Source organism: Equus przewalskii, unplaced genomic scaffold, assembly GCF_037783145.1.
Source record: "Equus przewalskii isolate Varuska unplaced genomic scaffold, EquPr2 contig_R1839, whole genome shotgun sequence".
In the NCBI taxonomy this organism is placed as follows: Eukaryota; Metazoa; Chordata; class Mammalia; order Perissodactyla; family Equidae; genus Equus; species Equus przewalskii.
In genome coordinates this window covers 33,040-50,243 of record NW_027228439.1, presented here as the reverse complement: position 1 = coordinate 50,243, position 17,204 = coordinate 33,040, and the positions used below count along the sequence as shown (strand labels likewise).

The window sequence follows — 17,204 nt, the reverse complement described above, 5'->3', positions numbered from 1 at the left end:
AGTTTTTGTGAATTCTGTTTATCTCTTTAAAGAACAAGCTATTAGTTTCATTGATTTTTAAAATTATTTTTAAGTCACTATTTCATTTATTTCTGCTCAATTTTATTATTTCCTTCCCTCTACTGCTTTGAGGTTTTGTTTGTTCTTCTATTTCCAGTTGCTTTAGGTATGCTGTTTCACTATTTATATGGAATTTTTCTTGTTCATTGAAGTAAGCCTGAATTGCTATGAACTTTGCTCTTGGCACTGCTTTTGCTGTATCCCATAAATTTTGGCATGTTGTAATTTTATTTTCATTCATCTCCAGGAATTTTTTATTTCTCCCTTGATTTCTTCATTGACCCAGTCATTGTTCAGTAGCATTTTGTTTAATCTCCACATGTTTGTGACTTTTCCATTTTCTTCCTGTAGTTGATTTCTAGTTTCTTACCTTTGTGGTCAAAAAATTTGTTTATATTATTTCAATATTCTTAGATTTATTAAGGCTTATTTTGTGTCCTAATATGTGATCAATCCTGAAGAATGTACTATTTGCAATTGAAAAGAATGTATATTCTGTTGTTTGGGATGTAATGATCTGTATATATCTACTAAGTCCATCTGGTCTAATGTGTCATTTAAGGTCAATGTTTCTTCTTGATCTTCTGTTTAGATGATGTATCCATTGGTGTAATTGGAGTGTTAAAGCCCTCTACTATTATTATGTTACTGTCTATTTCTCCTTTTATCTGTTAATAATTGCTTTGTATGTTTAGGTGCTCTGATGTTGGGTGCATATATGTTTACAAGTATTATATCCTCTTTCTGGATTGTTCCCATTATCATTATGCACTTCTTCTTCCTCTATGCTACCTTTACCTTGCAGTCAATATCCTCCTTGTTATTTAAAAATTTTCCCCACCAACAGAATATTACTGCCTCTTGCATCTATAGTGTATGCCAGCTCTGGACAATGACTCTCTTGAAAATCACTACTAGGCTCTTTCTATGCCACTTCCCTCCATGCATCACTGCCTGGCCCAAAGCCTCCAATAAGCCCTCACAAGTTAATTATTAGACCAATTTCAGGGTATTTTACTATTTAACCATAAATATACTTCTAAACATCTGTGCATGTTCTTCTACACGAGAATCCCTTTGACAGCATGAACAAAGATATAAAGGTAAAAATGGGTAAAGTTTACTGTGAATGTGAGAAAGTCAGCTAAAAGACAATCATTGGGTAGGAGGGAGATATACATTTTTGGACTGAAGACCAGGAAAGAACAAATAGAGTTGCTATAAAAAGAAGAAAGATTTAAAGAGGTTGCTATTAGGAGATGACAGATATAGAAGTAAAGAAAGTTTGGAAATGAGTGACTAAGTAAAGAAAGAAGGGATGGAAGAAGGAAAGGAGTGAGGGAAATAAAAAGAAAGGAAGTGAGGTAGGAAAACCAATTATATGAGCAGAAACCATCTCAGCTGATGTGTAACTAGAGGAGGGAGTTTATACTTAAATGCTTCTAATGTATATGTTTAAAGGTGAGAAAACAGAATTTTCCTGATACAATAAAATGTGATTTTCCACTATAATCAAAGTGAGGAAGTCATTAGAAACAAAACCGTGGTCCTATCATACCTTTTATTCCTTACATATGCAGGTGAAAAAAGCTGTTGATAAGAGTTTTGAGGAAATAGTGCCTAATATCTGGTGATAACTGGACTGACCATGAACTGTCTTGAGAAGTCTATACTTTCTAACTAAAACAGAATTAGAACCAATTACTGCACTGTCACATACACAGATTTGATTATTTAGGAGTTATGAATTACATGCAAACATGAAATTGATGAAAAAGTAGGGAACTTATTTAATTAACCCTTTTTTCTACAATTGGTCATATATATTATGTATACTTTTTCTCCTTTGATCAACTGCATAAGTATGTGATTACTATTATTCTAGACAAGATTTTACCCAGGAAACTGTTCGTTCAAAGCTACAAAAAGATTACATGTCTGAATGAGTAAGGCTAAATTACTTTCCTGATTGATTTTAGTAACTTAGAATTCCACCAAGAATAGCAAGTTCTTATTTCTCCACAGATTGCATCCACGTTTTGCAAGATAAATTGAGACACAATAATGTGGTCTTTAAATGCTGTTTGAATTAGGAATATACACGATGGGTGAGAGTCAGGTGGAGTGCTCATGATGACTTTACTATAATGGAGCCTCAACCTCATATCCCTATCACACTTTGAAGGGTTGCTCTGAATACACTAAATTTTAACTTTCTGTAGTTTTAGGAACATGTATGGCTATTGATTATATTCTGTTTTTCTTAGCATATTTGTTTTTAATCATTAGTGGAAAAAATGAGGTGGTACATGGTACTTGGGATGACCACCCTGAATATTTTCCCAATTCACAATAGAGAGGACACCCCTTTTCTGTCCTATCTTCCACTAACTCCAAAATTAGTAAACAATATTTGATATCAAATATTTCTTTAATGATGGTCAATATGCATTTGAAGGAAAATGTACACATTAAATACATTAAAGAGAAAAAAATCTGACCTTCCCACTGCAGACCTGGTGCACATCCAACGCATTACAGACTCAGTAGGGAGCTGCAGCCAAGGACTAGGACCCATTGGTTGGTCATGTTCTTACACATTTGCTCTCCTAGCTCTGGTGGAACCCTCGCTGCTGGGCCTCTTTATCTGAGGTCTTGGGCAGAGGTCCTCTTCAGACGGCTCTACCAAGACCTCCTTAAGGGTGGGAAGAGGAAAAACTTGAAGACACATTTGCCTATTCAGACTCAACAGCTGTACGCTCCCCTCTTAGCCTTTTGCCCTCACTACCAGCCCTTTGACCCGACAGTCCATAAAAGAATATCAAAAGGTGAAATAATTCAGTCAATCATTAAGACATCACTAATATTTTCTCACATTATTGACAGGAAAAGTTATTGCAGTTGCATTTTTATGTCTTTCATAGATAGGAATCTGTAAGTTATCTGAGTGTGTGTGGTAGAAAGAATCCTGAGCTGTTCCCATGATCTATATCCCCTGGCATTGCTTCCACGATTAGGATATTCCATAAGGCAAGAGTTAAGTGATTGTGAAGATGTCATGAAGATTCCAGTTAGTCGGCTGTAAGTAATCCAGGAGAGATTGTCCTGCAATGGCCTGACTTAACCAGATGGTGGACCTTCAAAAGAGGACTTAGGCCTTCCCTCCTTTAATTTGTTCAGTGATTCACTGCTTGTTCAATAGCATATTGTTTAGTCTCCACATCTTTGTCCCTTTCTCAGCTTTTTTCTTGTAATTAATTTCTAGGTTTATAGCATTATGATAGGAAAAGATGCTTGTTATTATTTCAATCCTCTTAAATTTGTTGAGGCTTGCCTTATTTCCCAACGTATGGTCTATCCTTGAGAATGTTCTTTCCACACTTGAGAAGAATGTGTCTCCTGCTGTTTTTGGATGGAGTGTTCTATATATGTCTATTAAGTCCATCTTGTCTAGCTTTTCATTTAATTGCACTGTCTCCTTGTTGATTTTCAGTCTGGATGATCTATCCATTGATGTGAGTGGAGTGTTGATTTCCCCTACTATTATTTGTTATTATTAATATCTTCTTTTAGGTTTGTTAATAGTTGCTTTATGAAGTTTGTTGCTACTGTGCTGGATGCATAGATATTTTTAAGTGTTATTTCTTCTTGATGTAGTGGCCTTAATAGCTCTACCAACTTGAGTTTTTTGATGATAGCCATTTTGAATTCATTCTCATTTAGATTACATATTCCTGTGTCCTCAGGACTGAATTCTGGGTGCTTGTCCTTTTCTTTCTGGTCTGGAGATTTGATATACTGTCTGATGTCATTAGAGGAGATAGGTTGGGTCTTTTGCATTTTGATATTATTTGGTTTCAGTTACCATGTACTGGCTCTGGATGGGGGTTGAGAGCTGGGTATTCTGAGCCCTGCACCTTCAGCCAAGTTACCAGGCACTGGGCAGGTTTGGGGAGGGGCACTTTTTCCGGTGTTCTATCAGGGCTTTCTCACTTTCACTATCTGGTCTCCTGAGGTGTTGGCTTAATGAGGTCACCCCCCCTGCAAAAGCTTTTGCCCCATTAGAGGGCTTCCCTCTAGGCTGCAAGGGCCCTAGTGAGTCCTTGATGATCCTGCAAATGAGCAACACTTCCCCCATTCCTTCCCTCACAGAACCTCCCATGGTCGTGGATCACAGTTTTTAGTTGAGGGGTGAAGTTCCCTCTTACCCCATTGCAGCTCATCTGATGGGGGCTCCAGCCTCTCTACCCTTCATCCATTGTGTGGCTCTGTGTCTCTCTGTCATTTTTTCTGTTGTGTTAGGATGTGATCTTTTGGAGTGTGAATGCCCCTTTTCATTGTATGTTGGAAGGGAGGGAGTCCCGGGAAAGTTCACTCTGTCATCATGCTGACATCACCAGCTGCTCCCTTAGGCCTTCCCTGAGGGCAGAGAGACTCTCCTGCTGGCCTTGAAGAAGCATGCTAGCATGAGTTACTCAGGTACAAGAAATAAATTATTTCAATGACTACATGGGCTTGGAATATGAACCTGAGCCTCAGGTGAAACTATGTCCCAGCCAGCACATGGATTGCCACCTTGTGATACCTTAAGCAGAATACCCAGGTTAGTCACACCAAAATTCCTATTCATATATACTATGAGATAATAAATAGGTGTTATTTAGAGCTGCTAAGCTTGTATTAATGTGATATTCAGTGAAGGAAATAATATAGTGGGGATGTTACAATGGAGTTTTAAAACAACAGTTTAAGGCATAGTGATTGTTTCTCATAAAAACACAAGATTCTTCAGAATTGCAGTAAATTTTATATAAATATCATTACAACAATACCTATAATGATGTCACACATGATATATAGAAAATATCTAGACTTCATAAAACCTAGATTTTTTTAATTTACAAAACTGATCACTTTTACATGCAAAACAGTACATGACCCACATAAGGGTCAAGATGTCTAAGGATGAAAAATCCAAATTTGAGGATTCTTGTTCACATTTCAGTCTCCCATGTAGAAGGCTGATGTCTGTAGAAAAAGGAAATAAATGGGGGCTCCCAAAACTCTTATATCCTGAAGGAGGATGGTGTTCATTACTAGATAGGCTCAATAAGCCTAACCACCAGTCTAATACCTGTGTTATCTACTGGATAAATTTTATTAATTTTTGTAACAATCTCATATATATAGCTATAACTTTGAATATAATTAACTTGATCATTCATTTTAACAAGTTGACCAATTTGAGGTATGATATTAAACTCCTCAGAATTCTTTGATTGGCCAAAGATAAAACTATTATATGTTGAAAACCACAGAATGTTTATAAATGCTCTGTGGCATTATGGTACTATGTGGTATTATGATGAGTAAATACCTCTCATTTTTTAACTATTATGGTATAGAACAAACTATGCAGTTACGCATATTATGTTGCAACAAATATTTACTTGTAGTCATACTTCAAATTTCCATAACAAAAGAAATATATTATTTGAACAAGCAAGCACAGAGACAGTTTTTCAATTTCTACATCTTTTACACTTGCCTATAAATCTATTGATACAAATATGGGTAAATATTCTGTGCTGAATTATATGAGTTAAATATCTAAATTGAAGAATAAAGCAAAAAATGTAGAAAAAGTTAATTAGGCAATTTGCTCTCCAGACTTGCCCTTCCCTAACACCTCTATAAATGCTCTGGCCGTTTCCTTGTTGCAGAGGCTGTCGATGAGGGGATTCAGCATGGGTGTAAGAATAGCATAGAAGAGAGACATCATCTTTTCCTGCGTGGGGGAATGATCAGAAACAGGCTGCATATATATGAACATACCAGCTCCATAGTACATTTCCACCACCATGAGGTGGGAGGAACAGGTGGTGAAAGCTTTGTGGCAACCCTGCCCAGATCCCATGCAAATGACAGCCAGGATAACATGAACACAGGAAGCAATGATGACTGCTACAGGGAAGAGAAGCATAATAACACAGCAAATAAATATTCTTTTAAATAGTAATGTATTACTGCATGAGAAAGTGAGAAGGGCAGGGAAATCACAGAAAAAATGGGTATTTGCCAGGCACCACAATATGAGAAGGACAATGCAAATGCAATGAGAATTATGCCATCAAGAAAGCCAAAAATCCAGGAAGAAACAACTACAAGACCACAGACTTTCTGGCTCGTGAGACTTGAGTATCACAATGGGCAGCAAATGACAAGATAACAGTCATAGGCCATTGCAGCCAACAGGAAACATTCAGCTCCAAGCAGGGACACAAGGAAGAATATCTGGGCACCACAAAACTGGCCAGAGAGATGTACTTCTTGCCAGACAAGTAGTTGAAGGCCATCTTGGGTACAGTGGTGGAGATGAGCATGAGGTCCATGAGGGACAGTTGGCTCAGGAGGAAGTTCATGGGAGTGTGGAGCCGAGTGTCCAGGTAGATGAGGAGAACCATAGCAGTGTTATCCCCTGAAGGCCACTGTGAAGATGACCAAGACCCGAGAAAAGAGAAAGATGCAGCTGGGTCTGTGACTGAAAATTCCCAGCAGGATGAACTCAGAGTTGAAAGTCTGATTCTCCCATGCCACGATAAATATATTCACTGTGGAAAATACAATATGTGAGAAATGGCTGACATTGTGTTATGGAAATGTCAGGGACTTCCAGCCTAGATCACCACTCTTTATGATATTGTCTACACATAAAAAGTTAATTCTCTTGGGGCTGGTCTCGTGATGCAGCGGTTAATTTCTCACATCCCACTTTGGTGGCCCAGCATTCGCAGGTTCAGATCCCGGGTCTGGACGTGGTACCACTTGGCAAGCCTTGCTGTGGTAGGTGTCCCACATGTAAATTAGAGGAAGATGGACACGGATGTTAGCTCAGGTCCAGCCTTCTTCAGCAAAAAGTGGAGGATTGGCAGCAGATGTTAACTCAGAGCTACACTTCCTCAAAAAACAAATGTTCTTTCTCCGGATGTCAATTTTTATAAATTGTAGACTAAGAATATTAAACCTTATTTTTAGCTTGATGTGACTTTAAATCTAAAACATGAACCTAACAGACATAAGAAAGTTCCAAAAATGCATATAGTCTAATTTTAGCAACCAGTCAGCTCAAATATGTTCCATGGATAATCCCTTCAGGAATACGCTGAGTCATCAGAAGACTCATGAATTCCTTGGAAATCAATGGCGTTTTCCACGGAACTTAGCATATCACACTATGATTCTAATAAAAATTCTGTCTACCAAGGTGCAGAGGGAAGCATGTTTTAGTGAAAGTGGGATAAGATTAGTCAAATGCCAGGTAAACAAAAGACATTGAGAACTCATCAATCAGAAGTTCATTAAATAGTACATATTGCTAATAACGGTGAGGTGTGGTGGAATTAGTTCCTCACCAATATGTCCATCCTTTATTCTATCTCTTAAGATGAGGTGAATCCATGAGACATTCTTGGATTGGCCGTTTTACTGGAGAAGCAAACTAGAAGAGAGTGCAAGAACATAGCTCAAACATCTGGAACAGGGTATTTTGGCTGTGTGACTTTAGAGAATTAATTTATCCAAGACTTATTTTTATAGTCTGTACTTTTTGGTATTTGTTAACATTTATATTGGAGCGTGTTAAGACTAAATGAGATCACACTTATAATGTGTGAACATTACCTGAAATACACTGTGTACCATAGAAATATTTTTAAATGAATACTATTGGAGGGATTTATTTTAGATTATTCTAATTTATATAAAATTAATCTCTTCCACTCCCTTATCAAGACTCTTCTACACAGTAGCATATTTTTAATTTTCGATTTTTTCACCTATTTCTCTTTTTTTCTCTTGTCACTCTCTTCATTGATCAAGGCATTGGCTTCCTTTCTATCCTTTTGCATGAGCTTTTCCTCTTCTGGCAGCAATTCAGAGAAGTGTGCCTGATATTTTGGTTTTAACTTTTGGGAAATAAAAATTTCCTTGTGGTTCTGCCAAATGGATTAAAGTTGTGCATTTTAATTTACAAAAACTCTGATTTAAAGCATGACGTTATAATGCAATTTCTTACCTGTTTTGTACCACTATCTAGCAAAAGCAAGCATATTAGACTAATACCATTTAAAATGCACTCTTATAATAGATTTAAAGCCAATTGAAGTGTAATGAACATGTTATCATGCAACCAAGTTATATCAATAATCAAGTAATTATCAAGTATAATTTGGCAATATTATACTGTTGTCTCCTGACATTTGTATATAGTTCTTATGGTAGTGAAACATATATATTGAAAAGAGTGTTGAGTGAATTCATCTTCAACGTACCATGGATAAAATTTTATAAATGGCTAAACTTATGCAACTATCACACAGATAAAAATATGGACCATTTCCAAAGGATTTCCTCACATCCTTTCACAGTCCATCATGCCCTAGACATAACCTATATTTTAATATCTATCTCAAAGGCTTATGTTTTGCCTGTTCTTGATTTCATGTACATCCTGGAGTTCATTCTATTTTATGTGCACAGAAATGGAACCCACTATACCCCTGACCTCTGCACCTACCAACTCATTGGCTCAGCTCCCCTCCAGCCATACTAGCCTCTTCATCTCTGGAACACATTTGAATGCTCTAATACAGGGTGTTTGCAATGGCTGTTCTCTCTGACCACCCTCTGTGCCTTAGACCAAGTCCCTCACTGCTTTCAGGCTCTTATTCAAATGCTTTCCACTTCATAGAGCTTCATGGCCTCTCTCAACATAAGCTACCTACCTTGCTTTTTTTTTCTACTTGGTATTTCTCTCATCTAAGACTATACTAGTTTTTCTGCTTTTTGTCTGACTCTCCTCATTAGGATGTAAATTCCATCAAGACAGAGATTTAGTGAGTCACATTCATTAGACACATGGTGAATCAAGACATTTGTTAAAGGAAATGCTGGTGTTTTTTCTTTTGTGGTTCAGATATTGTCCTTTCTTCTCTAACCCTCTCCTGCAAAGGGGGTGGTTGCTTTAGGAGTTCACACAACTCAGTATGCTGGCCTGGATGAATGAGCAAACTTTATGTTGTGGCTGTAGAAACAGATTGTTGATCTGGAGACAAGTGCCAAAAGAAGAAAAGCTTTCCCAGGCTGCTTATGTTACACTAGAAGCCATAATACCTCCAGGCAGTCTGACCAAGGTAGCTCCAACAGATCTTTGGATATTTTTGTTTCTAATAAATATCTCCTTTCTGACTGCACTGTATGTGGAGGTAGGAAAGAAAGGAATGGTGGGGGTCAGGTCTGCATCTTTTTCAGTAAAAGTCTTTCACTTAATCTGCCTCTCAAAGCTACACTCTTCATTCTCATCCATTCTTCCCAGGAGATTTCCAGGCACTCTGAGCCCTTACATGGAGACTATTTCTTTTCAGATTCCTCTTTCATTCACGTATTTGTGCGGGGACTTTGATTTATTCATCCACTGATTTCTATCTGCTTTCTGTCACTCTAATGTTTGTTGACATCTCTAGCCTGTTAATTACTTCTTACTATAATTGTTTTAAAAAATTCATTTCTCCTGGAATTCTCAATAACTAGAAAATTATATATAAAGTTTAAAACACACCTCTCTATTTCTATTTACCATATTACAGTGTAATAAATTGCTATTCTAAATGGTCCCCCTCTAACCTGTGAACAAATGGTAGGGCTGTCCTGTCTCTTTCACCTTTATATCCTTCTAAATTCTATCTGAGCGTTATTCATCTATTGCATGAATCTAACAACTCAACAATTCTAATAGATGTTTACCACATCCTAAATTCTTAATATATTCCAAATTATCTTAGAAATGTTTCTCATACTTAGAATGCTTGTCTAGAAACCCAGTCCTTATTGTGTGGATAACTGCAACATATGTCACTTTATTTTTTTAAGAATCTTTACTTTTTTCATTCTTTCTGCACAGAATTCCCATTTAAAATCTAAAAGCTTACTCTGTCATTCACCCTTGTGCAACACTACATTATATGCCACTCCTAAAAAAACCCAAAAACCTAGAAACAATAATTAAGATTGCAAAATGCTGATTTTCTCATGCTTATTGATTACTTATGTTGTCACCTGCTAAAAATTTGCCATTTTTTTCTTCTACAAAATAAATTTTCAAGCAATTGTGCCACATTCTTGAATTATACACAGAATATCAGACTAATCAACTTTTTCAAGTTGGACTTATATTACATACTTAATTAGTTTTTTGTCTGTTTTTGCTGAGGAACATTAGCACTGAGCTGACATCTGTTGCCAATCTTCCTCCTTTTTTTCCTTTGCTTGAGAAAGATCAGCCCTGAGCTAACATCTGTGCCAATCTTCCTCTACTTTATTTTTGGGTCTCTGCCACAACATGGCTGATGAGTGGTATAGTTCTGTGGCTGGGATCTGAACCTGCAAACTGGGCCACCAAAGCAGAGTGTATAAAACAACCACTAAGCCATGGGACCAGCCTCCATAATTAACTAGTTTTTAAATTAGGAGATCAGGAGAGCTGAGAAAGCTTTGCAGCCTGAGGAACTCCTTGGACCATATATTTCTTTGATCTGTATTTACTTGTATTCTTATTTAGCTTTTTGCTTAACTGGGGCCATATACTGCTTTAAGCCTCGATCCTACTCACATAGCTGGGATCATCTAGGAACTGAAAGATTACTGTCATCCTGCAGTTCATTCTGTGTCCAAACCTCCAAATTGAATTTGCTGGAGCAGCTTATAAAAGATAAATTGTTTAATGGAGCACTGTGATCGTTTCCTGCTGTGCTGCCATGTCTCCATTACTAACAAATGACTGGACCTGACTCTATAATTAGGTCTCATTTGACATCTAAGATTTTTCTCACGGCTCTGTTTTACAACCCTTGTGCACTAACAAACTGGTATATTTTAACACTATACCTCTGACTGTCTGTCCATGTAAGAAAAATCATCTCTTCATTTAGTCTGTATCAGAACCCTCCTAAAGAATCACAGTATGAGACGGTAGAACTAATCAAGACTAATTGGTCTCTATTACCATCAGTAAGATTTTGGTAAATTTAAGACACACAGTTTTGAATTGTTATTTCTCAACAGAGAAATGCAATGTTTAAGTTTAGTAAGCAGAGAGGTGGAGCCTATATATTTTTCTTTTTTTATGGTTTGTTGTTTCTTCAAATTGAACATGAATATGAAGATACATGAATAGAATATTTTATTATGTTATATTTTATCAGCTCACTTTTTCTCAAAACCAATGTCACAAACTCTCATTTGCTTTACTGCTCTATCACAGGAAACTGGCATGAAGAATCTTTCATGGTCGTCAAGGCCTTTATTTCCAAACCCAGTCAATTCAGTCTCCCCCAAGTGAAACGTATGTACACAAAGCCTTAGTCAGTAATATGATATTAGGAATGATACATTTATTTTAATGTATTTAAATATATATATATATGAGAGAGAGAGAGAGAGAGTGTATGATGGCTTCATAGAGATGTTAGAGGTATGCTTTGAAGAGACAGTGCACGTTATTTCACTGTATATGTGTCGAGTAATAATTTCCTCACAAGCTTATTAATATCATGAATCTCATCAAATCTTCAAAGTATGAAATAAAGAGCCACTATTTGCCACATTACTGACGTTATAAACATACAACACAGCTGTAGTTAAACAGGTAACTTATGCTTTTTTACACTTATATTTACAGGTTAAAATGGAAATTGAAAATACTAGGGTGGACAGAAGAGAGGAGGGGAATCATGTTGTCTGAGTAAAGCCAGACACAGCCACAGAATATTGAAAAGCAGCGAATAATGAAGCAAAAAGTCTTGGAGTTGAAGATAAACTGAGAGGAATAAGAAACAAGGAAGAGAAAAATGAGGCAAGAGGGAGTTGACTGAATGCAGATTGGGCTCACTGAGCCCAAGTGTCTGTCCTGAGTGTGCTGCATTCTGCCAATGGATGTCACATTCCCACCTCCAAATGCAGACACAAAAGCTAGGCTCTATGTTGTAGATAAAATGTCATGCAAAAACTGTCCTTGGCTCCTGACAGAAACTTCAAACCACTTCTCACAGAAAGGATTGCGAATTCCTTTTGAAAAGGCTCATCAGTACTTTTTAAAAAATACTTTTATTTGCATTTTCACTTCCTGACATTATGGATAAAACTAATTTTCTCCTCTTTCATGATCTAACACTACTTTTGGGTTTTTCCCAAAGCATCATTGGATTGCATCACTCTCCTTCTCAAAAGCGTTCACTGGTTCAAATTTGCTGCAGTACAGACTTTCATGTCTTCATTGATCTTGTTTTGAGGATTTCAGAATGTATTGAAGCCATCTGTTCTCCCTTTCTCAATACAAATTGCCTTTCTACTTCTGGATCCCAAAGAGACAACACACAAATCTGAGCTTAGGTCTCTTCTCAGGAGGTTTCTCTCCTTGGAGTATCTTCCCTCTTCCACAGTCCGTTGCCTTTCCAGGTCATATTTCTCCTTTAAGTTCCAAGACACATGCATCTTTGTTCATTCCAATTTATATAAGATTAATTTACCATCTTGAAAATGTGACTCTTATTGATATTTAAGGTTAAAATAAAATTCTGTCACTTTCTAGATTAATGGTATAAACTGTTTATTTGTTTCCCATGTATCTCCTGGCTCAGTCATATATTAATGACTCAGTTTTCACTTTCTTTTTTACCTTTTGTCAGTTTGATTTAGTATGTCACTATTAACTCCATAAGTTTACATGACAAACAGGCAGTTGGATATCTCATTTTAAAATAAAATGAAGAGAAACACTCATTGTGCTTTGGGCATTATTACCATTAAATCAAGCTCTGTTCAAATGCACCAATTATTTTCAAACTGACAATTGCAGTGGTTTCCTTCTGGGAGTCATTTGACTTGAGGTTTCAGCACAAATCTAATTTATTCTTTTTTGGAAACTTGTCACTTGTGTTTACTCTTTCCAGATTCCAGTACTGATTGTCTTGTCACTCTCTCCAAATGCCACACATTTCGTTAATTTTTCCTCCTTGGAATAATCTGATATCCCAAGATCTTTAGATGTGTCCTCCTCCTCTTTGGTTCATAATTATGATGACTGGATCTATATGTCTTCACTCATCTTTTTCAGAATTCTAGATGCTACCAAATGCTTGCTATTTATATATTTTTGATAATCCTTCCTCATCTCATATTCACCATGCTCAATTCAGAATCATTATCTCCCCATTCATCTACTGCTTTTTAAGTATCTGCTTCAACTTCTAAGTCACCCTCCTTATTGTTAATGATGTTCTCTACCTGGGAGTTATGAAGGATAGGAAAAATATTCTAGAAGGGAAATATTTGGTTTTGAAAAGAAATGCCCAGTTGCATGCAAGAATCCTTGGACTATTTCATATTCTCATAGCTTTGTAAACAGAAAGAACATCTTCTTTCATCAAAATCATTTGATTTTTTTTAATCTTCTGTGAACCTGTTTTGTAAGAAATTGTTTCTCATTCTTACAGTAATATGCATTTTCTCTACTGATTTGGATAGCTGTCTCCAGTATTTCATAGCCATTCATATTTCCTCTTCAATAAATTGCATTAAAATCATTGTTATCTCTCATCAAATCAAAAAGATAGGAATATAATATTGTATTTTTTCATATAGATTTCCAGTTTTCACAGAATCGTGTCTTGAGTTGGATCCTTTCTACACTGATTTACAATGCCATCTATCATTTACAAAATTCCCATGCATGGAAGTATCTGTTTCAAGTCATTAATTGAATCCATTTATATATTACAGTATTATCTAGTTGTTAGTTCTATGGCTTAAAAACAAATATTTGTGTCATTGAAGATATCTCTTGTTTTACACTTCTATTTTCTTAAGACTTAAGCATTGCCTAAATTTTATCTTCCATCTCAATTGCTTAAACCTAGGCTATTTTGTTTAAAACAACAAATAATTTTGTGATAAAATCACATATGTTAGGGAACTTGTTACTCATAACTAAAAGCAATTTTTAAGTTATTTGGATCGTTTTCATTATTCTGGATATTTCCAGGAATTCATTTTGTATAAAGATCCATGAGCACAATTGCTGAGAGATATTTTATATGCAAATATAAATTAACTGCTTACCAGCAGATTGCTCCCAAGATGCTAATATCAGGCCATGTTCCAAAATGCAGTTTAGAATATTCTTATCTGCCCACATTTTGCACTATTTAATATTATTCAGCTTGTGAAAATTTCCTATTCTAATACAAAGTGATATTTTACTGATGTTCAATTTTTATTTCCCTGATTTGTAATTAAACTGGGGTCTCTTCAAAGGTGATTTCTTATTTTAGATCTTATTGGTTGGTTTTTTTTAGGCATGTAAATTATCTTCTTTCAGTCTGTATCAGTGTGCTCACCTTGGCCATGATGTTCTTTATAGAAAAATATTCTTAAGTTTAATTAATTATTTATTTTATCTTTTGTTGTCAAAAAAAACATCCATTCTTCCTTATTAGAAATATATTATTTCATATTATGTTCAAACAATTCTATAATATAATATTGCTCAAGTCTTAAATCAATCAAGTCCAATTTCTATATATGTTTAAATAGCAATATAAATTTCTTTTTCTCTATATACTGAGAAAGTTTTCTCCCGACCAGGTAATAGTATTTTTTGTCCTTTTAATATGCAATTGCTCCTTTATCAGATACTAAGTTTCTGTATATCCTAAGTTGGATTTTGAAATCAGTTGTGTCCCAATAGTTTTCTTCTATTTTATTATGATAACTAAATCTTTATAAAAATTGTGTTGAATATACTTGACATTGTTATAATATTGTGGTCCCATCCTTCAACACAGAATTTCTATTTTTCCAATCATCTTGTATGTCATTTATTTTATCCATAGAGGATTTTTTGTATTCTAAATTACATTAATTTATATATATCCTACACTTATCTTTTTATTGTAAATGGCATTTTACTTTTTATAAGTCATCTCTGCTGGTATGGAGAGAATGTTCAGTAATTTTGTAGGCTGATCTTGATAAACTACCTTCTCAGGTTAATAGACTGTCTGTTGATTTTTTTGATTTTTCTAGTGAGATGATCATTTCTCTAAAAACCAAGTGTTTTCTGAATCTTAAATCTCATATTTGTCTTTACTTTGTTTTCTTTTCCTGTTACCAAGGACATCCATTACAATGTTAAACTGTTGTGCAGTGATCATTACCATCTTAATCCCAATCATACAGTTAATATATTTTAGTTTGCATATAATCTTTGGTAAATTAAGTAATTTCCATTCTATTACTGGTGTTCTCAGACTTACTATGTTAAATATGCACTGAACATTATCAAATTCTTTTTATTTTTCTGCTTTGAAAATCATATAACATTCTTTATTTCCCCTAGTAATATAGCAACTTACACTAATGGATTTTCTGATAGTAAACCATCCTTGCCTCACAGGAACAAATCCCACTTGTCAGAAATTCAAATTGTTAAACTATTTGATTCATAGTTGCCTAGTATATGTGTTTCCATTCTTTATAGAACTTCTAACTTTCCTATTTTAGAGCTTCCTTTTGAAAATATAACTATTGTTTTTTAAACTGTTTGCATATTTCTGCTTTTGATTTGTGAATTATGCAATTAGTAGTAGAAATTGGGATTTTTTCTTTTTCACATATTTCAATTTATTTCCCATTCTTTTATTTTTTATCACTCTTTTTTCCTGTTTTATAATATATAGATTTTTTCCTCAATTTTTTATTGTTATATTTTAAATTTTTATCATTGTCTGTCTTTACAGAAGATTCGTGCACATTTTCCTGTGTCCTTGTTGATTTGATAATTTACTTAATTGTATAGCTTACCTAAGAAGACAAGAGCTGCAGTTTATGGTACTGTGAAGCTTTTCTCTTTACTACCACTCACACAGTGTTAACATACATGGTATATTGGTTTTGGACTTTATACACTAATAATAATTTTTAAAAACGTATTTTCTTTCCAAGTATATCTTCACTTAAATCCATAATAGAGCTCTAAATTCAACCTGGATGATATCATGAACAAAAACCTAAGTGAATGTGATAAAATAGATAAGAATTCTTATAAAATGAAAATTTCTATTTTCTTAAAATTAAACATGCAGCAATTTTGTATACTGTTTAATAAGACATAGATGTATTTAAAAGTATTAGTAAGGATGTGAATAGAGCACACCAAATAATGAAATTTTGGAAGAAGATGGGACAGCCACTTGGTGAAAATCAAATAGATTTATCATTTTATTAATATTTATTAATTGATGTCTTTAGTCGATCAACAGAAAAAATATAATACAATATTAATATTTATGAATGCAGGGAGGGGTTAATAAAATACTTGTTATTCTAAACTTTTCTGCATTTTAAGTATCCTAAAATGTTGCACAAAACTAAAGGAATGTAAGCATTCTCAGAGATTGCCTCTTTCTCAAAATATAAATTTTTTCAAAAAGATCCTATTTGTTGACCCTTCACTCACCCAGATGTCCAACACTTATATTAAATTCTTTATAAAATGTCAATAATTTTCATGTTTTCTTTTTTAAAAATTATTTTACTGAGGTCACATTGGTTTATAACACATGTAAATTTCAGGTGTACTTTTTTTATGTTTCAGCTTCTCTATAGATGCCATTGTGTTCACCACCAAAACTCTAGTTTCTATCCATTACCATGTGTATGTGCCCTTTTACCCCTTTTGTCCTCCCATCATCCCCTTCCCCTCTGTTAACCACAAATCTGCTCCCCTTATGTATGTGTTTGCTTATTTATCCTCTACATATGAGTGAAATCATACAGTATTTGTCTTTCTGTCTGACTTATTTCACTTAGCATAATACCCTCAAGGACTAGCCATGTTGTCAGAAATGGCACAATTTTATCGTTTTTCATGGCTGAGTAGTTTCTCATTGTATATATATATATACCACATCTTCTTTATTCATTCATCCATTTTAACTTGGGTTGTTTCCAAGTACTGACTATTGTGAATAATGCTGCCTCACCTTCGTAAAATATTTTTATTTTGTGTATTGCTGCTTTGTATCATATTA

General features: G+C 34.9%; 1 pseudogene; it reads right to left on the bottom strand.

Moving 5' to 3' along the window:
- Positions 1–5,710: 5,710 nt before the first annotated feature.
- LOC139081368 (olfactory receptor 2M3-like) lies at positions 5,711–14,308 on the bottom strand (annotated as a pseudogene).
- Positions 14,309–17,204: the final 2,896 nt, after the last annotated feature.